The 23,876-nt window shown below is 39.6% G+C and overlaps 1 protein-coding gene across 2 annotated transcripts in view; it reads left to right on the top strand.

The window, feature by feature from the left end:
- Positions 1-23,876, top strand: part of LOC131475947 (protein shisa-8) — a 91,228-nt gene that overhangs the window by 19,591 nt on the left and 47,761 nt on the right. The window lies entirely within an intron of this gene.

The raw sequence follows: 23,876 nt of genomic DNA, 5'->3' as shown, positions 1-23,876 counted from the left end.
TGAACACCACGACAGCAGGAGACACAAGTGCATTTTTTCCTGTTTTTTTTTTGTCTGGACAGTTCTCCTCCCGTAGTTTAGCAATTCATGCACTGAATCAGTCAACCAAAGACTTGGTAAAGATTGTGTTTTATAAAAATGGGGTTATTATAATTATTTGTGTGTTGGTATGGCTCAACATCAAGCGTCTCAGCTGTGGTCTTATTACTGTGTTCTTATTGAATGTTGATGGGGTAACATGCCGCGACTACTGATCAGGTCTGTCATCCCCTAGAGGTTAATGGCACACACACAGCACGGCTTTTTCTTCTTCAGCAGATCTGTGCTCCTCAAAGATTTTCCTAATTGAATTTTCTTTTTTCTTTTTTTTACAACGAAAGCCTCTTTGCAATAGATGCATGTAATAAGTAAAGTACATTTACTGAAGTGCACAGGTATTTTTTTTTTCATGTTTATACTCCACTACTCCCATCTCAGATGTGAGTATTAATCATTTTTACTAAACTATTATTTTCACAGTCGATTAATCTGTTGATTATTTTCTCGATTAATCGAGTAATCGCTTGGTTCTGCCTTGGTCTCGGCAGGAAACGTTAAACTTTGATCACTGTTGTTGATCCAAAAATTATTCACTTTTAATGATCTCTTTGTTGTATGGAGCAAAGAAATTAACAGAATATTCACATTTAAGAAGCTGAAACGATCAGAAACCTTGTTTTAATCATGAAAAAAGCTTCAAAGCGATTAATCGTTGAGCAGAATAGTTGACGATTCGATTAATAATTCATTAGCTGACTTACTTGAGTAAAAGATATGATTATTCCCCTCTTTCTCTGCCTCTTCAATGTTTATATAACATTAGAAGCTTGGTTATTGACATGGCACTTTGATATTGTAATGTTACACATCTTTGAGTTTTTACTCAGTTTAATATAATATAGAAATAAATGAGTCTCATTAAAGGACAGCCCATAGCCACGTAAAAGCCCATGGACACTCTAAATTCACCCCAGACACAGCGGGACCATATCCAATGTTCCCCTAGTGCCGTTCCCAAGCCTGGATAAATGAGAAGGTTGCGTCAGGTACATTTAGCAGCATAAAAATCAATGCCAAATCTTCCACTGTGGTGACCCCAAGAGAGGGAGAAGCCTGGAATTGTCCCAGTAAACCTCAGCGAGCAGAGGATGTAGAATCAATGTTGTTTTTTGAAGACAGAAACAAAATCCAAGTCATAGTTGCTGATCTGTTTTTGTCAGTAACGGCAAAGAGATAAAGAAGAGGGAAAAGCGTAATGGCTCACTTCAGTCTGCGTTTTAATCTTGTTTGTGTGAAAGATAAAACAGATTTGTAAAAAGTGACAGCATTCAAGTAGTTTCTCCCTGAGACCAAGCTGTTAGGAAAAGTGAAATTCGTAATAGATGTCTTGACTGGCTTCCAGTAAAACGTGGTGCTTTTTCACTAGATTTGTCAGGAGAAGGATTTAAATTCTGCTAAAAAGGCTTCTCTTGAACGAGGGATTATTCTGTATGTTGGTGGTGTACCAAGTTGATGACACTGGACTCTGGGGGTCACAGTCAATAAAACCACTACATGAATTTGTCTTCTCTTTGGATCTCATTAAATCCCCACCTCTCTCTCCACTTCTCTATTCTACTCACACACGTACACACACATATAGAGAAGTTTGTGCAGCTATATTCTTCCTAAGCACTGAATTCCAGTCATTTAGACTAAGCAAAGCATTACACCTACCCTTAACCACAAACTCCTAATGCCTAATCCTAACCTTAACCTAAGCACAACTCAAATCTTAGCCCTGAACTTAACCGGTTCCTCTGAATTTAGGTTCTAGGACCAGATTTTGGTCTCCATTAGGATTACTGGTCCTGAAAAAGGCAGCATTTAAGCCAGAAAAGATCCTTAACACTTTAACACCGAGCGCATTGCAGACGACAAGTTTGCGTACTTGGAAGAATGTGTGTACATAGTTTCCATTTTTTGTATTGTTTTTGGACATTGAGACAAGTACTCAAACAAATGTTATTTTAAATATGTTTTATACTGTCCAAATTTCAAATTTAACACGCAACATCTGGTGTTCACGTCCAACTGTGGTGTTTTTCTAAAGAAACCCTTTAGTTTTTCTTCATTTTAAATTGTTAATACACTATTTTAACATCTTAAATTTGCTCAAAGTGAAAAAGAAAAAGTCTTCTAAAGTCTTCAATTTGGGTTCCTTGAGTGGGCAGATACCCTGAGAAAAAAAATGTCAGTGTTTTATGAAATGAAACACTTGAGAAACGCCTTGTGTTCTTTTACAGATACTTACACATACCGTCTGCTGTGTGTCTGCTGTCTGTGCTGAACAGGATTGTTTGTTCTCTTTCAGCCGGGGCTTAATAACACTGTGTTTGAGCTGCAATGACAATCAATCAGGATTCAGCCCTGCAGTTACAATGAACGATGACACTATCACCGCACACAGGAGCCGCTGTGCTGCACAAGTTGTAATGTCGCCGCTCTGTCTGTTGTCACAAGCAGAATATACTCAATGTAATATGTGGACCTGCATCTTTCTAAGTGCTTTGGAGGTTTCCCATTATCACTGGAGATGTTTCCAGTTTTTTTCAACTCATTCCAGTTTTAATATTAATGCTTTTCCTGCTGTCCCAGTGTTGCCAAAACTGCAATTATTAGCTTTTGAACACGGCTAAATAATGCATTTTGTTGTCGTAATCATTACTGCAATTATGCAATAACCCTAAATATGACTAAATAATAGAGAGGCACTGCCAGGGTCTTTGATTTCCACATGTTAATAGTAAAGAACAGATACTGCAGCGAATCTGACGTTAAAGTGACTGAAACAGTGCAAATAAGATTTTGGCACGGGGTCAAAAACTGAAAGCACACACAACATGCAGTCGATATGTGTGTACTAATTACACTGATGGTTATATCAGCCTTTCAGAGTCCGAATGATGCTACGCTGACGATGCTTGAGGAAACCCTGTCAAAGAAAGGAAGAAGGAAAGAGGTAATGCACAGGAAAGGGACCAAGAGAAGAATGAGGGGAGAGAAAGAGACTTTGATGTCTTGCCCTTGAGCTGGACTCATATCGAGCTTTTATGAAATACCACAGACCTGATGGAAAATGACAAGGGAACCGAGATTTCTTATTTCCAAATGATGGTCATGATGTTCAAATTATAGCTCACCTAATCCATCCACTCCTCCCTTTCTCCATTCATTTCTTTTTAATTACATCACTTTCATGCCCATCCTACACTCCTCGCCCTGCTTCCCTTTCCGCCTTTTCCCTCATCCGTTACCGTCCTTATTAATACTGAGGACCTATGATTCAGTAATATAAAGCCTTTATATCCGTGGAAACACATCATGGCTCTAAATGACTCATCCTTCACTATATTGTCCATGTGTTTTAATGCTTAAAGCTCAGTGAACCGATGATCCTGTTGATTGTAGGGACCACCCGAGACCTGATCACCACCAGTCTGTTTTGGCCTCAGGCTCCTTGGCTGATATTACATGCTGCTTTTACTGCAGAGTCTGGCCCCAAAAAAACATCCAAAAGGCCAGGAGTTGAGGACTTAGCGACTGAACGAGGGACATAATCCTCAAAGAGAATGTCCGAGACGTAGTCAGGCTGGAGATTATTAAAGTGCTTGAGAAAGTTTAGTTATTGTCAGGCTATTTCTATTTGAATTTAATGTATTTTAAGAAAAAAAAAAAGATGAGCATTTTATTTTTGTACCACAAATAATGTACATCTGGAAATGCATATATATGCTAATAAGTAGCAGGTTCTGTTTTGTTGCCAAAACCTGGGAAAATTATTAATGTGTTAATAGTGTTAATTATGTCGCTCTGCAGCGAGGTGGCCTGGTGGTTAGCACTTTTGCCCTTTCTGGACCTTTTCTGGACCTTGGGCCTTTCTGTATGGAGTTTGAATGTTCTGTCTGTGTCTGCTTTGGTTTCCCCGGGGCTCTCTGGTTTCCTCCCACCATCGAAACATGCATGAATGCTAGAATCTTGGACACGTTCGGTCATGGTCGGTCCCTTGTGGTGGCGCGCTTAGGCTCAGTGGCTCTGATCAACCCTCCATCTTGCAATATGGTTGTATAATGACAAAGATCCTTTTCTTCCTTCACCACTGATAGACAACTCGTACATGATAAGACCCAATTAGACGTCTTTGGTTTTTTTTTTTCTCAGACCAAATCAAGAGCTTTGTTGTTTGTCGAATAATCAAGGAAATATTGTTGTTTTTATTTTTATTCACCGGAAGAAAAACCCTTGCTGTATCTTTTCCGAATTCTACTCGGATGTATTCCTTATTTGTACGATCAGTTGAAAGTTAGCCAGTTGCCTTAACCTTACCTTAAAAATTTGAACAAGAAGAACAATGTTACGTTTCTTCTCTCAGTCCTCTGTGGATTAAGTGTCGGCACAGCACCACATTTCAGTGTGATTACACTTTCATAGATAAAGTGCTTCAGGTTTTTTTTGAATCCCCCTTCTGATTTTTATTCTTTTTACCTCATAACTTACAGCCAGGAGTTAAATAGATTTTTAAAACTTAGGCAAAATAGTCAGGAAAATGGGTAACTGGAGGTTTAACCTTTTAAAACTTACTGAATTGTGTTTAGATTGTCATAATAATCAGTGTGAAAGAAATAATTTCACATATTGTGGTTATGACAGAGGGGTTTACGAAGGCTAATGAAAAAGAAGCACTTTAGTTCCGTTCCGTTACTGCTGCAGGAAACTGACTTTTCTCTGTTCACTCTTATCTTATTGAGGTTATAAAAAATACACTGCTAACCACTTTAGTCTCCCTTCACCTCAGCCATTGTGTTTAAATGACGTCTTTACACTCCCAAAGAAAGTGGAGCATGAAAGCACAGAGACACAGTTACGCAACGTGACCAGGGGAACAGTGAGAGAGTTTTGGGTGAGGGGGGAAAAAGAGGAAAGTAAACCGCAGAATACACGGTGACATAAGCTGAGGCATGAACCGGAAAAGAGGGAAATGATATGTGCACTTCAGCAAATCCAGAAGTCCGATGATATCCGTTGATTCACTCTCACAGCACTTGATTGTGAGGTTTAAATCGAGAACAAAACGAAACAAGAAATCGACCAAATGCAAGGATTACAGTAACGATTGTATAAGACTACAAATGATTACAAATAATCCATATTCCTATCGCCTGTCTTTACTTTCTTTCCCCTCATCTCTTTGTCGATAACCTTCTTCTCCCCTTGACTCTTTTTTTTTTTGCCCATTCATTCCCTTGTTCACTTATTCATCAGCCTTCCCCCCTCCTCCATTTGCTGTTTATCAGTGTGAAATATATAGAGGCATTTACATTCTATTCACACAGTTGCTCCCCTCCCTACCGAAGTACAAATGAGTGCGATAAATCTTAAGAGGTGGGAGGATCGCTGTCTGTGCTGCATACATATCTTGGTGGAAAGGCAGATTTCGGGCGGCCCAGATGTTTACTCTTTTCAAATAATTCATCACGGTGAGCATTAGCGGTTGTGACTGAAATCACCCGGTGCCCCATGATGGTTTATTAATCTGTCAATGCATAATAAGAATAGTTAATGGATGCCGAACAATCCAAGGGAAATGGCTGAGGTGTTTTCTCGTCTGTATACAACATTTAAACTCACCAGATGTCAGGAAAACATCTGTAGCATCAAGTTATCACTTTAAGGCAGTTTGCTTCTGTGGCCCACAATGCTTTGCAGCTACGTGGTATACATTCTGTTCCTTGACTAACTCTCATGTGACCTTATTTCTCATGTAAAAAGCGTGGGATGTAGAGAGACTTCAGGGACGTTTCAGTTTGAAATGGAAACAATGAACGTGTGAATGAGGGTTCACTGTATTTTCACAGCGTGAATCAAATATTCAGGCTCTTGTTGCATTGTCAACACTGCAAACTGAGAGAATAGCAACTGACTCCCGTCTCAGTTGCTGGCTTTTCTTCCTCCGCTCGTCTCTGTTGCTTTAAAGAAAAAGAAAAAGAAAGATTGTTTCAAGAGGCGCTTCTGTCCTTTTCACAGCCCCCAACACTTGAAAGAGAATACAAACTAAAGCCGGAAGCTCCTTTATCACACTTACAACACTGCAGGCCTGTGTATACTAATGTCATATAGGAATAGTTACTTTACAGTAGTATAGTGTACTTTTCCACTGTATATTAACACGGTGTCTCTGCACACCACACGCTTTATATTTGAAATTGTGGACTGCTAGTATTTGTTTTCCTACATGTATATTACAGGACCACTGTATGGATTTTAAACATTCAAACGGTAGATACTATCAAAGATTTGAACTTATTTAAGTAAGTGCTAATTTTACATTTTTGCACCTTTACAGCAGTATTTTGATATAATTCTGGCTTAATAATACTCTCTTTCAAATGAGTAATGGCAGACACTTATGGGTGAAATTGATCTCAACCGATTTCTTATGCAAATTTCCATGTGTTTGACACATAAATGGGAAAACTCTGATCCAGTTCAAATGGTCCAAGTATCCCGCTCATCACCTGCTGCTGTGAGGGGGTGGAGCTGATAGTGACACACTGCAATAGTCCCAAGACACAAGCAGAGCAGGAACAGTCTGGCAAAATGAGTCCGTGAGCCATGGCAGTGTGAGAAGATATCATATGGTGCACAGCAAGCACATGCACTCGCATACACGTACACAGTTGGCAGAGCAGGCAGGGATTGACATTACACACTGTGGCAGGCCCGAAACCTTAAAGAGAGTGTAAACATGTGAGGGCCTGGGCCTGGAAGGTTCAAGTCCCTGCCAGGTTCAAGGGCTGCGGTACGCACACTCTAAAATGTCCACAGTGGGTTGTGTCAGGAAAGGCATCCGACATAAAAATCACGTGTGCGGCCGATCATCCGCTGTCACGAAGCTGAGACGGGGAGACCAAAAAAACCCTGTGAGGGCCTGAATCTTAATGCATTCATGCATGACAATCTCCATAATGAACTTTGTAAACTCACTACATACAGCAGTGTAGTGTGGCCTGCTGCAGTGAGAGCAACTTTTGTATACGATCGCTTTTGTATACGCTTTTGTATGTTTTTCAACAAGCAGTTGATCGTAGTAACTATGATATCTGTAGGCCAGGGGTGGGGGACACCTTTTTTAAACTAGGGATGCACAAAATTGGACTTTCTGCTATATCGGGAGTGCTTGGGCCATTAACTGATACATATATATATATATATATATATATATATATATATATATATATATTTATATATATTATGGTATGCCATTCAGGAAATTAATTTAAGAACATATTGATTGAAAGTCTGAACATATTGAACGAAACTTTGAATATATGGAATGAAACTTATTGTCACTTCCTGTTTCCACTGGCTGTGTGTTTCTCCTGCTCTCTACTGTAATTATTTATCTACTGTTACAATCAAGTCACCGAACAAGCGCTCGTTTTGTAAATTGATTATTACTGTCTCCCTCTCTTGGCGACACTTTAGCTTAACTCTCTATCTTTGCACCCAACTGCAGAGGTCGTTTAGTCTCCTGTAGTGAAAGAAACACAATATTTTGCCGACCATTGTTGCAGCAGAGATAGATTTTCTTCATTGAGCAGAATAAATAAACTTAAAATCATTATAGTTGTAGAGGGTGCCAGCATAAAAGTCAAGGAGGTAGCAGATAATACATTTTAAACCTTAAATCTGCCAATACCGATTAGTTTTTACATCCTTTGAGGGTCTTTACTAAATTATTTGACACATTTCACACTATTTCTTTACAGTAATGCATTGGCTGGATCTCTTGGACTAGTACACTACTCACCGCTTTTAGCTTTTTGCCAAAACAACAAGCAAAACATTAATTCTAGTGTCCTGTGTTTTTCCTATGTAATGCTTATGAGTAACTGGCTCTGTAATGCCCTGTTGAGAAAAAAACGTGTGCTTTGGGAAATGTTCTCTCTGCTTCTCAAAGCTGTGACGTGCAGCAATGAGGCTGTTACACAATTTGTCCTGTGAGCATTTAGGTCCTTATCACCAAACTTTCTCTGTCTCTGTCTCTGTCAGTGCGGTGTTACGAAACCTACTTTTTGGGCACCAAACCCCCGACAACGAGCACTGACATTATCCAACCACATATGTCCTTGTGACTCATCCAGAGTGGCAGGTTTCCAGCTGTAATGATTCTTGACATTTCTCATCGCAGCATGCGCGTCTCCACGAACTATGCACACAGACTGTCGCTCTGTGTTGTCAGTTTCTAAGCCAATCTGCATCTAGTTTTCTTTAAAGTCACTGCAGAACTATTCTATGGTTTCATTTAAACAGCTTCTCACCTCTGCTGTAAGCAGTTTCCATTGCATCCGTCATTCAAATGCAAGTGACACCAGACAAGCAGCGAAGCCATGAATTTCCCCGTTTATTTATGCAAAATAATTACGCCTCTGTTTCATGTGTGAGGAGGCCTCACACATGGCCTGCTCACCATGCCCGTTCACATCTGTGTGTACTATATGTTCATTTGTGTGTGCAAAGGCGTTATCCTGCACACGCACACAAGCACGGAACATATAATTAACCACTTTCTACTGTTTACATTCTCGCTGTACGCACGTTTGTTGTGATCCTCTATTCATCTCAAAGCGATGAGCATTCCACCAGCTTAGCTCCCGCTAGTATATCCAGTCATTAAATGGATTTATGGCCTTTCTTTTCTCTGAGAGCTATAGGAACCTTTTTTATTATAACCCTACGTATCTGCGCAATGTGATTCCATTAAAAAGGAAGGGCAAGCAACAACAACATGTACGGGATTGTTCCCCCAGCCTATAAATGCATCATGGCCATTCTGCTATAAACACCATCTTAGGTGAATGTGAATTTAATTTATTCACTTTGTTCATGCGGCTTCATCTTCCATGTGAAGGTCACTGGTCGCTGGAGTCAATCCCATCTGATAGAGATGAGCAAACATTCCCTCTCACATTCACACCTCTGGTCATTTTAGTAGTGTTCAATTAACTGCTGCATGTTTTTGGACTGTGGGAGGAAACGGGAGTTCATGTTGAAAACCCCCACACACACAAAGAATGTGTGAAAATGTATGTACATATATATATATATATATATGTATATATATATATATATATATATATATATAAATGTATATATACATATACATATTAATTTTGTGTTGTGTCCAACCACTTACTTCATTGCCTATTCACCAACAGGAATTATGCATATTCACTGATATTCACATATTAACCACTTATTTCGATTTATTATGAACTACAGTCCCTTCGTGCAACAACTTCTGTTGTTACACAATAACAAAAGCTAATCTCTCACAACCACGCAATACGAGCCACGTATCCTCTGAGATAATTTACAATAGATCTGCTTCCACGCTCACTATAATTCAGTTTCACAGTTTGCACTTTTATAATCAATCCAGGAGTGTGGTGTCTGTGTTCACATCTGAAATGAGATGAGATGACCCATTATACAGTTGGCAAAATCTTGGTTTTCGTTTTTTTTTTTTTTTTTTTTTTTGGTTTGTTATTGGTACAAAGACAGGCTTGGTAACTGCGAGTGTGCACAAACACTAAGCCAGACAAAGTGGGAAACGGGGTGAAGGGGATTCTGAGAAAATGCTACAAGTGTGTGTGCTTACACGTGTGTGTGTGTGTGTGAATCAGAGGGCAGTTTGTCATGTTGCTGCACCACAGCCCTGATCTAAGCTGACAGGTGAAGCTAAGCGCAGCTAAACAGCACACGTAACAGAGAGCGCGAGAGAGGGAGAGGGAGAGAGAGGGGGTCAGGAGGCAGAGATAAGGAGAGACCATTAGACAAAAGAGAGTAAGAGAGGTAGAGAAGAGGAAGGAGGGACGGGCATTAAGTAAGCAAAAAAAAAGAGAGGGGTAGGAAGATAGTTGGAGTCATTACAAAGAGAAAACGGATAAGAAAGGAAAACAGATTGAGCGGCACAATGGAACGGGGGGAAAAGAGAGTGTGAATTTGAGCAAAATGGACAGCTTGCTATAGGAAGAATTTTAGATTAACTGGTGAAAGAGACTGAGTAATTGGCATTTGAATAAAAACAGACAACCGAGGGAGTTAATTTTTCATGCCATCACTCCATTAATCTACGTCTCTCTTCCTCGCGTCCCTTCACTGAGCCACTGAGGATATGAGAAGGAACTGACTGAATGTGAAAGAGTGATTTTTATGCTTTTTAAATGAGAAACATCCAGTTTGAACATGAACCATTGTTATTGTCTGGTGTATATTAAGGTTTTGGGGGTGGTGGGAAGATAAAAAAAAAAAAAAGAAGCAGTTTGGTGAATGTGCTAAAGAAGAAAGAGGTATTTTGGAGAGGAAAAATAGTTTTAATCGTTTGGAAGCACATGTTATATTTTTCTTTTCAAAAAAAGTGAAAGTGAACCTGTAGAAGCCGAGCAAATCTAATCTCGGGTAAGTGAATTATTCGAAAATGCTTTCTAATCTTACTGAAAATCGGTTTTGAAAGAAAAAAAAAGACATGAAACCTACCTCATAGGCCACAAACGGAGAGTAGATTATGTAGTAGAGTATGTAGAAGATGATGTGGAAGAAGACAGAGGTTCAGCGATTGATTAAAGGTAGAGAGGCCCAATAATGTATTGAAAGGAAGAGAGAGAGGAGGAGGAGGAGGAGGATGGTATGGATGGAATTAAAAGTAGTCAAGCCAGACAGGTTGATAGATTAGAGTCAGTGATACGATCCATCCTGTAGGTACACAATCACTCATGTAATGGAGGAAAACGCCAAGCTCAGGCTCATTGTATATGTGTGTACTTATATCTGTTACCTCTTTAGGACCTTCTCTGGCATAAACACTGACCTTGTCAGGGCCAGTAGTCCTCACTGAGACCAAAACCTGGACCTCATGAGAGAGAACCTCATTTCTGACGTCTGAAGTGGTTGAATTTAGGCCTCGGATTGGAATTGTGGTTAGAATTTAAATGGTCATGGTTAATGCTTTTTGCAATTTTTGACCTAGTTCCTCCCCATCTATCTACGTACACGTGCGGATCAATATAGCTCTCGCTCTCATTCTGTTCTACGTATGATGGTCCCAATATGCCGCTCCCTCAACATGGAATCACTTACAGGCTGATCTGAATTTGTCAGAGCTGATCTCCGTGGGGCAGTTCAAGTCGATTTTGAGGGATGGAGAGGAAAACCCTTTCGGTGGATGTGACTGCTTCAGATCGTTTTAGACAGGCGTATTTGTTGTGTATGATAATTGCATCTGTCTGTTTGTGCTGTTGTAATCTGTGACTGTTGTTGTGCTGCCTTCTTGATCAGATCACTTTTTTATATCTCAGTGAGGCTTTTTTTTACCTGGTTAAATAAAGGATGTATATTTGGCTCCGCTCTCCAAATGAATGGAAGTCAATGTGGTTTCATAAGAAGCACGAAAAGAACAAAGGACATGACTTGGCTGAGAGAATTGCTTATACATTATTATACTGCATTGCCAGAGTGGCCTTGCTCTCTCTCTCTCTCTCTCTGCCTGTGTGTGTGTGTGTGTGTGTGTGTGGAAACCCTGTGACACACTACATGTTACGCACACCTTTGAAGTCTGTGAACAAGGCTGAACTTTTAGCTAAACGCAGTATAAAGGGATTACCCGAGCATGGATGTGGATGTACATGTGAGCGAAACACACTCTTGGCTCCCATTCGTGTTGCGTCGCGTTGCATTGTGTGAAACGTCGTGCTGCAGAGCACTGACTGGTGAACTGCGTTTTTGTCACTGTAATCGTTGCAATGTGAACATGTGCAATGAAAGATTGCTAAAATATGAGGTGAATGAGTACAGATGAATTATTCAGTGGGCTTTAAAAATCACCGAACGATTTTAGTCGCAGCAAAACAATCCTTCTCTCTTCTTCCTCTCCTCCAACCAGCAGGGTTGTCCATACTTTATTTTAAAAGAGGGCCACATTTAATAATGTGAAGATTCCCAGGGGCGATGGTCCATTCAGACATTTTTAACAGTGAAATTGACATGCAAATGCACTGTTTTATAACAACTTTTTGTCACAATTATCATTTTTAAATGTTTTTTTAAATGGCAATGTAACCATATCTAAGTAAATAAATGAAAAAACAAACAAAAAAACTAAACCATTCCTTTCTTTCCCATCTTTCCCACAAGACAAAACATTGATTAAAAGAAGCACAAGTCAGAGCAGCCACATGCTGGGTTAAATAATGTCTCATATTAGTATAAAATGTGGTGTGTTCTGTTCACTTTGATGGCGACCTCTAACGACCTCTCCCACAGGATCCCACGTTGAGCGGTTCAAGCTGTTTTGACAGTAATAGATATGTAATAAAACCGATCGATACCTTCCCGTCGATCTCAGTTTAATGATGGACGACGGTGCGATCAGAGTATTATGAGTGTCATCAATATTGTTAAAGGCCTCACAGGGTGATGGATATTAAGCAGGTTTGTGCGACTGTGTTGCGTGTAGGTGTTCTCATGCATGGGCTCTGTGTGCGTCACGCTGATGAATGTTTGAGAACAAATCCCTCGAGGAGAATGAATCTCTCTCTCTCTCTCTCTGTCTCCCCCTCCCTCTCTCTGTTGTTTCTAAAATAAAGGCAGCCTAAAATAATGAGTGCAGGCAGTGACTCAGAGGTTGACATATGGTATTTTTGTGTGACATCATCTTCGGCAGTGCCACAGCCGTAGCACTGAGACTCTGCCAGCGACCGGTCCATGCTCCTTCCAACATGCTGCCGTTGAATTATTTTCCTTTTTTTTCTGTCTACTTGCCTGTTCATCACTCATGCCATGTACAGTATATCAATACCTTAAATTAGAGCTGAAACCATGAGTTTAAAAAACAGAAAACAATATCCGTTATCTCAGCAGTGTTTTCAGTGTGAGCAGATTTCTGTCTCTCTGTGTGTTGCTTCTCTCCGTCATCATGGTCAAAGAGCAGATGATTTAAAATCACTAGAAGCCAGACGGAGCGACGGAGCAACACATGTTTAGGTTAAACCAACATTTTACGATGCCATGAACTGAGTGATCACAAAATTGTCACCAAGCGGGCTGTTTTAAAGCTTAGCTTCGGAAAAAGTACATTAAAAACATTCCCACGGTGCACAATAATGATAGCGATGTAACTTTTCTTCTTCTTCTTTTGACCAAAGAATGTTGAATCTCCTGCAAAAACGTGGTGCGTCGGCTTACATGATTTGTCTTCTTGAAGGGGGAGGATTTTAATCACGGCTCTTGTGACTATTTTCTAAGTGGCAAACAGCAAGAAATTGGATTGGACCAATTGATTGCATCTCCACTTTGTCTTTATTAGAAACAAAACAAGACACTAACAATAGTCTATTTCTTGTTACCAATAAACATATTTAAGTGGGTTTATTTGTGTGAGAGAGAGAAGAAAATATCGACAATCATTTAATTCTATTAGAGTTCAAATTAATCTGCAAATGAAATGCAGAACTTGGTTAAAATCTTGGTGAACTGTGGACATGATGAGAGAGTCCAGTCATCACATCCCTTGAAACCAGGGGTCTCAAACTCAAATGACCTGGGGGCCACTGAGTCTGGTTTGGTCAGTGAGGGCCAGTCAAGTGAAAAAAAGTCCACATTTTTGTGAAGATATTTCACATCATTTCAAAATAAAAGTGTTTCTTTTAATTTGGATAGATAATGCAATTTGAGCATATATGATGCAAAATTAATCTCTTAATAAGTAAAATATCCCATTATAACATGGGTCACAAGTTTGAGACTCTGCTGAGTCACTGAAATGTGCAGTTAAACTAACCACAGGTTTTTTTTTGCTGACTGTAAGAGAATATTATTATATTATTACTAATATAATGTATCAAATGGACGTGACAAAGACATCACAAGTGACATTTACAGAGCTTTTGATATTTGAATAATCCTGTGACCTCAATGAAGAAATAAATATTAGGACACCATTTTGTTCCAAACTAGATGCATTGATAAACTAAGTTATATTCTTGCAACCTCATACAACGAAAGACTCAACAAAAACAGACCCTGGCATGGTCGGCACTCAACAATGCCAATGGACGTTATTTGGCAGCTGTCAGCTCTATTAGGAGTATGGCAGGGACAGACATAGGCTCTGTACCAAGCCTACGAGGGTGCACTATCTGGCAGCTACCTGCCTGCTCTGTGTGAGCGTGTGTGAGTGTGTGTCAGAGTAAAGGATGTTTATGTGTCCGAGTGACTCGTGTAACAGACACCCTCTGAGATAATGCAAGCCACCTCTTGTGCCACTACAGTGCCCATTTAGCCTGTGCTATCAGTGTGTGTGTGTGTGTGTGTTGTTGTTGCCTCAGTTATTCCATAGCTTCAGACAAAGACAAAGAGAAGGAGGAAGCGGGAGAAGACAGATACATCTGAACATCTCATTTCTGTGCTTCTCATCTTACTCACAAAGGCTTTATTTCACATCCTGGTTCAAACATCCCATTCAGAGGCAACAGTTTTTGGAGCAGTAACTACGAACTTCAGCTCAATTTACATAACAATCACACCCTTCAAGTATGACACACTTCAAAGAAGCTGCGGAACAGAACTGCTCATTACAGCAGATGTTTTGTAAAGAGCAGTGTGTGAAAATGCTTCTTTATCTCATTGCAAGTGAAGTGTTTTTTGTTTTTCAAAATTCAGGACAAAGAAGTCTTTGGGCATCAGCAGCTTTGTTGTTTTTGTGTCTGTCAAATTCATTTGGAGTGATGTGACTGAAAGTTGATCTCATATATAATCAACAACATCAGTTAAGGCTCTTACTCCAGGTTTAAGCGAGTCAGGGTCTATAATGCTTCTTTTCCAATACATGGTAACGGCACCACTCGACTCACCACGGCACATTTTTTTGCTTTTCCATTAGTGATAGTACCAAGTACCTGTTCTTGTGAGATTCCAAGAGAGTCGTCCACTGATTGGTCAGAGTGTCGTCACTGGCAGAGGCATGAGCGTGACGTCCAACATAAGAATCAAACTGAACAATGGCGAACTGTAGATCAATTGAAAAGACTTAAAAATCCTGAAAACTTGCGTTAATGTCCAACATTTAGCACAGAAATGTCTAAAATCTCAATATTTCACAGAGGAGTCTGGTGTATTTAGCGACAGCACTGCTGATCGTGAGTGGCATCACAAACCCTGCTGCTGTATTTTAGTTCAGTGACTCTGTTAGACGGAGTCTGTGCTCCGGTCAAGGAGGAAGTACTGAACAAATCTTTTCATTAACTGATTCTAACTGTGTGTGTCGTGTATAGAACAAAGTCACAGCTCTGCAGTGATGACGCTCATTAAGGAGATACTTTATTACAATGGTAAAGCAACCAAACCGCGTAGAGTCGTGCCGTGCCGAGTCGTGCCGCGCTGTGCCGAGTCGTGCCGAGACCAAGACACTTGACACCTTAACCTGTAGAAGCCGTTTTATTTCCTGATAAATGTTGTTATTTTAAAACTGCATATGTGTTTCCCGTATTTCTGGACGTATTCCAATAAAGGGATTAAGAAATAATCATTCTTTATGGTCATTATAGTGTTGCTAAAACAACACATTTAATGATGGCCCAAGACTTTTGCACAGCACTCAAGGAAGTACTGTTCACTTAGAACAGGGATGTCCAAAGTCTGGCCTGCGGGCCAATCACGGCCCTCTGTAAGATTTTGTACGACTTGCAGCTTCGGTTTTATTATGCATTATTTATGGCCCGCGACGGAGTGGGACAGAAAATTTATTTTAGTCACGTGTCATCCCCATTAGCTCAGCGGGGAAGGAGTTGTGCTTTGAAACCAGAATCCTGGGTTTGTAACCCAGTTGTAACCGACTAATACATACATTCACATCCTGTTATGATATCTGACTCCAGATCATGGTTGGATTTCCATTTAAAAATGATAATAGTGACAATGCAAATAAAATTATATAATAAAACAGTGCATTTGTGTGTAACTTTTACTGTCGAAAAAAGGTCTGAAGGGACCAATGGACACCCGTGACCCTAACCCTTAGAAGGTAGATGATGGTCAGATCACCTGAGCATAATATAGTTTTGTAATAGTTTTGACTTATAATAAAGCAGTGGAATATGTGAAAGATGGAGAGTCATTGCATGGTTATATAACTATCCGCAATCCCCACCCGTTGTAACATCTCAGAATTAAAGGGTGAATTAAAGGGTGAGTCACTCCTGTGTGGCATCATGAACTCCCTCTAGGCCCAACTGTAGGAGCGTTTATACAAACATGCAGCTTCTGTTTGGCAAGTGTGCGAGTGTGTGAGCAGGATCTGTATTTTTGTTTTGTAGGTGGCAAAAAGCGGCATTACACACAATTATACAGCATCACGGTTTAAAAATAGCGAGCTTGTGGGCCTGCGCACAGCTCCTCTGGAGTCTTCTGCTGGGAGCCTTGTAATGTAAACTAACCTGCTGTGACAGTGAAGAGTGATTCAGCTACAAAATATTGTGTTAGAGACCCCGGAGAGTATGTGTGTGTGTATATACATGTATGGAGAACAACGGAATGTGTTTTGTTTCTCATTTTATTTTTAGCACACACAAAAAAAAAGTAGACGGTTGAAAAGGAAAAAGTTGTTATTTAGTTATACAACCGGGGCTGTGGTACACAAACAACAAATCGTCACGGTTGCAGGTGTTTGCTCTCACTGTTTATCACATTAACATAAAAATTGACCAAAAAATATGTGATGATGGGTCACTTTTAAATATAAACAAATGTCTGTTACAGCCAAATGAGTTACACTCTCTCTGTGTTCCTTAATAAAGCATTTTCCAACTAATGCTGACCGGTGCAGACTCCGGGCAAAGAAGCACATAGCTTCATAGAGCACCACTGTGGCTAAAAACACAAGGAAGCGCCCACAACAAGTTTCAACAAGAGATAAATTCTACTGCTAAAAATACACCGGGGACGTTCAGTAGGATTTCACAGTCATACAGTATTTTCATTCTTTTCCTCACAATTTGTGAGTTTAAAAATGCACGCTCAGCCAACAGCACTCCCCTAAATAACTGTCTGACTAATGCCTGCATGTGCCAATCTGCCTGGGTTTGCATCACACAGCTCCAAGTTTCCTGAATATCGTCAGGACAAGTAACACTACGGCAAAAAAAACCCACATTATTTTTACTGAAGAACTGTAGAAAAAAAACAATTTGTCCTGCAAAGCAGACAGTGTAGTATCTCTCTTTTCTCTCTATTAGTATGTTTACTTGACAACTACTAGAAAATGAAGTCATAGAGACAGCAGTGTTAGTTACTCAGAAGTCCACAATGTGTGATAAAGGTTCCGTACTGGAGCTTTAAATGATAAATTCAGTCTTTTAACTTTCAAAGATGAACTTTTTGAAATTCACATTTCGAATGCAGACTTGGATTCGCCTGAATAAGTGAGTGAGTCGGTGAAGGTCTTCTCTTCCCCGGTGTTTCCAGACAGTTCAGTTGATCAGTTGTTGACAAAGACCAACAAACTAAAGGATGGGCAGATACTTTTAACCTTGTAATTAAATTATGAAGCATTTTATTAGCATTAATACACATGCAAACACGCACACATGAGCAATCTAAACCAGGGGTGTCAAACTCAAATGACCTGGGGGCCAATGAGTGTCTAGTCTGGTCAAGAAGGAGTCGGTCTAGAGAAGAAAAAGTGGGAAAAACTAAAAGTAAAAGTGTTTTGATATGGAATGACCTTTACTTAAATAATAATAATTACTTAAATTAATGTTGAATGTCTTATTATTAGTTTTATAAAAACATTGCTTGCAAACTCTGATCTAAAGTGCTCTATAAAACAGAGCTTATCTTTGGAGTGTGGCATCACCTTGTGTAAAATCCCAGTTCAAACACTATTTTTAGACCCATTTATTTCATTAGTAACCTTACTCTTCTGTTTCAGAGTATTTGAAATGAGAGGAGGAGTTAATAAAGACACTGTGGAAATCAAGCGCCACATGTTTGGAAGCTTCATGGTGACTGAATATCATTGCAGTTTAAGAGGCTAATTGTTTTTGCTATGGATGTCTGAATGATCTCTAATCGCGCTCGACTGAAAATATTAACCACAGCGGAAATTCCTTTTAAAGCAATTACCGCACATATTAAACAGCTTCAGGGGGAAACGCACTCATGCTTGGACCTCAAAGGTTTTTTTCATTTGTCACTTTTATTAGTTGGACCAGCAACCATGGCTGCTGGCTTTTTATGTTTTGTCAAGTTCCATTTTGAACCTGGAGGACCCTTGTTTGTGTCTTCTCGCCCTGCTGAAAAGTTTAAACAAGTCTCCGAGACTTTATAAAGCTCACCCTGGGTCACAACACTTGTGAAAAGACAACATGTCATTTATTACATAAAACCATGGTCATTAAATAATATTTAATGACAAAAGACTTCAGACTTTTGTTGAAAGAAATGAGCCAAGTGAACTTTGAACAGTGTCGTACTTCCAAATTTCACAAATTCAATCCGATTTTAAACATTTTGAGTACTTTTTGCCCAGGTGTGTTTATATAGTTGGTGAAAATGGAAAAAGAAATGTCATCACATTGTCTTGGTTGTGCTAGAAAAAACGGATATAAGACACTCTATATAGCACATTCTTGTAGCCTCTGTATATACTGTACTGTTTTAACATAGTAATGGAAAAATGCAGCTGTTCTAAGGGTTAAAGTCAGGGCTCAGATTTAAAAATTCCCATAATTCCCCTTTTCACATTTTAGAGCAGCTTAATCTCTCTTCACGTTTGACAGTTTGTTCATTGCAGAGGTTTTCTTTAAATGGTTCCATTTTGACCAGTCACCGTAGATAAAATCACGAATGTTAATGAAGGCTGAGTTCCATTTAGCTTCCTCACATTCAGGGTGCACGCTGGCTCACTGTCCTGACAGATGCAGATACATGCATTGAAATGAGCCTTTGTTAATGTGATGCTGTTATAACCTACACAGTAGTACTGGTGTTTATCTGGGCTTTTGAGAGAAAGGAATTACGCGAAACCGTATGCTACTATTGCAAGTTAGCAACTGTTTTCTGGAGAGGGGAAAGGAAGGATGGAGAATACTGTGCAGATAATACAGATAACTTTATTTATTTATCCCATTAGGGCAGTTCAGTTTCCACAGTTTAACCACTCCACACACCATCATTCATCACACAACTCAAATCCAGAGTGCACGAGGAGACATGGCATGTCGGAGAGAACGTAGTAAGTGTTTTATTAAAAAAACTGGGCAAAGAACAAGGGTAAAAAATAAATAAATAACAAGAAATACATGCATAAATACACAATACTACAACTATAAATAAAGCCTTAACCCTTAACCACAACCCTTTAAGTTGATTTGGCGCTGCAACGTGACCACAGAAGGAACAAAAGACGTATCAGTTTGTCTTCCTTTGAGTTACAGTGTAACAGTGAATAAGAGAACTTAATTTAATTGTTCAACATTGTTTTGCCAAGTATATGATGTGTGAGCGTGCCAAACAACAAGGCTGTTGCCTGAAGAAGCCTCTCACGTCGCCCTGTTGTTAAGCTTTGATGACCCTAATCTCAGTTTGATACACATGAACCTGAATCACCTGGGGAAATCACCTGGTGCGTTTGCTTTACATCCAGAGGAGAGACTTTGTTACGGAGGATTATTTATTCTTTTTTTGAACGTTTTATGCATTTGATTCACAAACAGCGGCATCAGGGCTGTTGCTGCATTGTTCTCTGCCCAAGTTGAGGAGCTATACGTCCCGGCAAAGGTGCAGCGAAGAAGCCGCTCCATTTATCTCAACTTAATGAATGAATTCTTAACTGGTTACATTCTTTAAAAAAAAAGCAAGCAAGGGAACCAACGTGAGAGACTCACAGTGAGTGGACAGGGGAGAAGAGAGTGATGTAGATAGAGCCTCAGCTCACTTTATTATCGTTGAAAAATGAGATGGGGGGGGGGAGAGTGGAAGACAAATGGAGTAGTGGAGTGGATGTGGACAGATATAAATGGGATGAGAGAGCGAAAATTGATTGGTTAGCAAGCAGAAAATGCAAAGGTCAATTGAGATGCATGTGTGGCTACACTCCAGGCTGTAGAGACATTTTTAGTATATATGCTGTTTTTGCAGGTGCTGTTTAAAGTCACCACTCCACTTTCCCCTGGAAATAATCTTATTTTGAAACGATTTGTGTTTTGTTTTGTTTTTTGCTTTGTGAATAAACAATTTTTATTTTCTGACACAAGCGATGACTTGTGGATCCCAGCAGGAGTTGAAATTCAAATGAAACTTCTTAGGTTTTTGCTGAGCTGAAAGCTTTTCAGCAACTCCCCCCTGCTTCATATCGACACCAGGGAACTGAGTACAAGCACAGGCGATGGACTTGTCGCTCTGCAGCTCCACTGGAGCAGCTGAATATTGCTTAATGGCACCTTTGCACTGAGAAACATGTCAGGGGAAAATGAAAGAAGTAACAGTTATATTTCACAATTTTCCTGCCCGATACCAGTTTGTGTCACATTTTAAATTTGTAGCATGGAGGCCCATTTTAAATGTGTTCCATATAATAAATGAATGATATTTTGGCATTGTTATGATGGAGTTGTGATAAGCACATGGCCAAAAGTCATCATAGCAGTTACAGTGTTATATCAGGTTCCATTTAGTTTTAATTTAGTCTGAAACAAATCACTGTGAAAAGAAATATTCCGAGCTTCCCCGTGGTAGAAATGACTTATTTTGAAGGTCTACTGTTTTGGGTTTCATTATATCGTGCTGGTGTTCATGTTTTTTTATGCTTACTGCTCTCATGACCACAGGCGGTTATCTCACAGCGGGCCTATAAAAATACAAGCGCGCCATTGCATTTTAGAAGGTTGTGCCAAGGTTTCAACAGCGAGATTAACAGTCAGGAAATATTCATGGGCCTCTTGATAGCAGCTCTCGGGTCACAGCTGATTTGTCGACAACGCGGCTATAATTTCCTTGTCAATAATGACATGTTGATGCTGAGCCTTTACTTTTAGTCCGCGTTAATGTGCGCGAACGCTGGAAAGTTTACAGAACTAATTAGAGACCGCGGGGGCACGAGTGGAAACACAATAAAACTTTTCATATGAGCAGCATTAGAACTTATTCCCTCCATCAAGGAGTTTGTTTGTTTTGTTTTGCTGCACTTCTGTTTATGAGTAGCATATCTCAAAAAGTTAAGGATGGATTTTGGTGATGTTTGATAGGGTCATGTCCCATGAAAGAGAAACTTAGATGTTGGTGGGGATTGGGTCATGGATCCAGATTTGGGATTGTTTTAAACCAGGGTTCTCAAACTCAAATGACCTGCGGGCCAATGAGCATCTAGTCTGGCCAGTAGGGGGCCGGTCAAGTGAAAAAAGAAAATCTAACTTTTTGGGAAATAACAACTGTTCAGGAGCAGTGGTTTCACAGAATTTCGAAATAAGAGCATCTACGTTGATATGGACTGATATAGTTCACAATAAAACGTTTTTGTGATGCAAAATTAGTATACAAAAAAACCCCAAAACATACATAAATAGAGCTGCAACGAACGATTATTTTCACGATTAATTGAGTAATCGTTTGGTCCTTAAAATGTTGATCAGTGTTTGTCAAACCTGGAAATGATGTTCTCAAAAGTCTTGTTTTTGTCCACAAACCAAAATGATTGACTGTTAATGATTTCTTTGTTATATGAAGCTAAGAAACGAATAACATATTCATATTTAAGAAGCTACAACAATCAGAAATCTTGTTTTAATAATGAAAAAAGCTTCAAACCAATTAATCGATTATCAAAATAATTGACAATTCATTTAGTTACCGATTAATAATCGATTAGGTTCAGCCAGTAGGGGACTGGTCGAGTAAAAAAAAAAAGATCGAACTTTTTGGAAAATACTGTTCAAGAGCAGTGGTTTCACAAAATTTCTAAATAAGAGCGTCTGTGTTTATTGATTTAGTTCACAATAAACACGTTTTTATGATGTAAAATGAATATACAAAAACCAAAACATACAGAAATAAGTCATTATAATTTGATACTAAGTGATGGGCCACATGAAATTCATTGGAGGGCCACATGTGCCACAAGTTGGAGACCCCTGTTTTAAAGAATAACCTTGCAAGATGGGGAAATGTGTTGATATTATGGGCAACTGAGCAGCCTAGGTGGATCAGATGTTGGCGCTCACACAGAGCTTTGTCTAGTCTTAGGATCTGTATTTCTTTACAGTAATGGGTGGGTGTTTTGAAATCAGTGGAATTTTTGTGAGCCTGTTAGCCTTTTGTTTGTCTAAATCTAATTTTGTTTAAGCTTTGCAGCATAGTTTTTGTCGGTTCAGGACCAGTGTGCACTGATTTTTTTTCCAAATCTATCAAAGTTCACGGTAACTAGCCTATAGCTAATATAAAGTACTAGCACATATACAGTATATTATATAAAATGCAGTTGAAATTCATTTTAATTTAGTAACAGGTTGTGTCTACCAATTTTAACTCCGTCAAAATGAGCAACTGAATCTCTTATATATGGGGTTTTGGGGAAAAAAATACAGCATGGAGTGCAGAGAATTTTTTAGTTTACCTCGAGCAAAGAAACAAAGGAAGGAGAATCTGGTGGCTGTTAGTAAAAGAGTCATTAATATCATCCATTTTCCCACCGGGACATTTATTGTAGCTATTAAACTGTGATTACTCACATGGCATCATCGTACGAGACAAATGAGATCACCGCGGCTGAAACTACCTAGTGAATAAAAAACAACTTTGTGCTCAGTCCTTCACAGAATGTACCAGACCCACTTGTACTGAACGATCTGTTTATGAAAACGGGTCAAACCACAGATTTTACAACAATAAATGATTCCCCCCCAGATAAAGTAGTCCCTCAAACCTTTAATAAATGGACACACGGACGGCGTTAAACCTGTAGAAACCAAAGCAATGTTACAGTCAAACATTATCAAATGAGTTCCCACACTGCAGATCTCCCCATGACTCTCTCTGTGTTTGTCAGTATAGTGTTTTGATCTACTTATTTTTTTAGACTTAAGTGTTTTCCCTCATGGCTGACTGTGTGATCCATGTTAGCCTTGCCTTCCTTCCTACTTCTTCACTTTCCTCACTTCCTCATCTCTGTTTTATGTTAAATACTTGTCTTTCTTCCTGAGTTAAGGTGTGAGTGAGGGTCATGAGGGTAAGAGAAACACAGTCTGCTATTAATATGTAAGAGTGCTGCAGCTTCTTTATGGGTCATGTTGTTGTTGTTGTTCTGTTGTTTGTGGGTGAGAGAGTGGTTGAGTGAGAGATGGAGCAGTGCCGTTGAGTGTGTGTAAAGCATGGGAAGCCGTTTATTTATACATAGCGTTTCAATTGTTAAAATTTCCTCGGTTCTGTATATGGAGTTTGCATGTTTTCCCCACGTGTCTGTCAGTCTGTGTATGTGTGTGTGTGTGTGTGTGTGTGGGTTTTCTTCATATACCCTGGTTTCCTCTCACAGTCTAATAACATGCAGAGGTTAATTGAACATTCTAAATTGAACGTAGGTGTCAACACAAGAGCGAATGGTTGTTCATCTCTGTCTTTTGGCCATATCCGGGGTGTACTTTCCCTCTGTCAGCTGGGATTGTCTCCAGTCCCCCCGTGACCTTCATGTGGAGGATGCAGCGGTAGCAGCTGAACTGCTGCTTGTTTGCTGGTTTGCAGTGTATAAAAACAAT

This window comes from Solea solea, chromosome 16 (assembly GCF_958295425.1).
Source record: "Solea solea chromosome 16, fSolSol10.1, whole genome shotgun sequence".
In the NCBI taxonomy this organism is placed as follows: Eukaryota; Metazoa; Chordata; class Actinopteri; order Pleuronectiformes; family Soleidae; genus Solea; species Solea solea.
The sequence above is the reverse complement of the archived record's forward strand: the minus strand, read 5'-3'. Positions and strand labels throughout refer to the sequence as shown.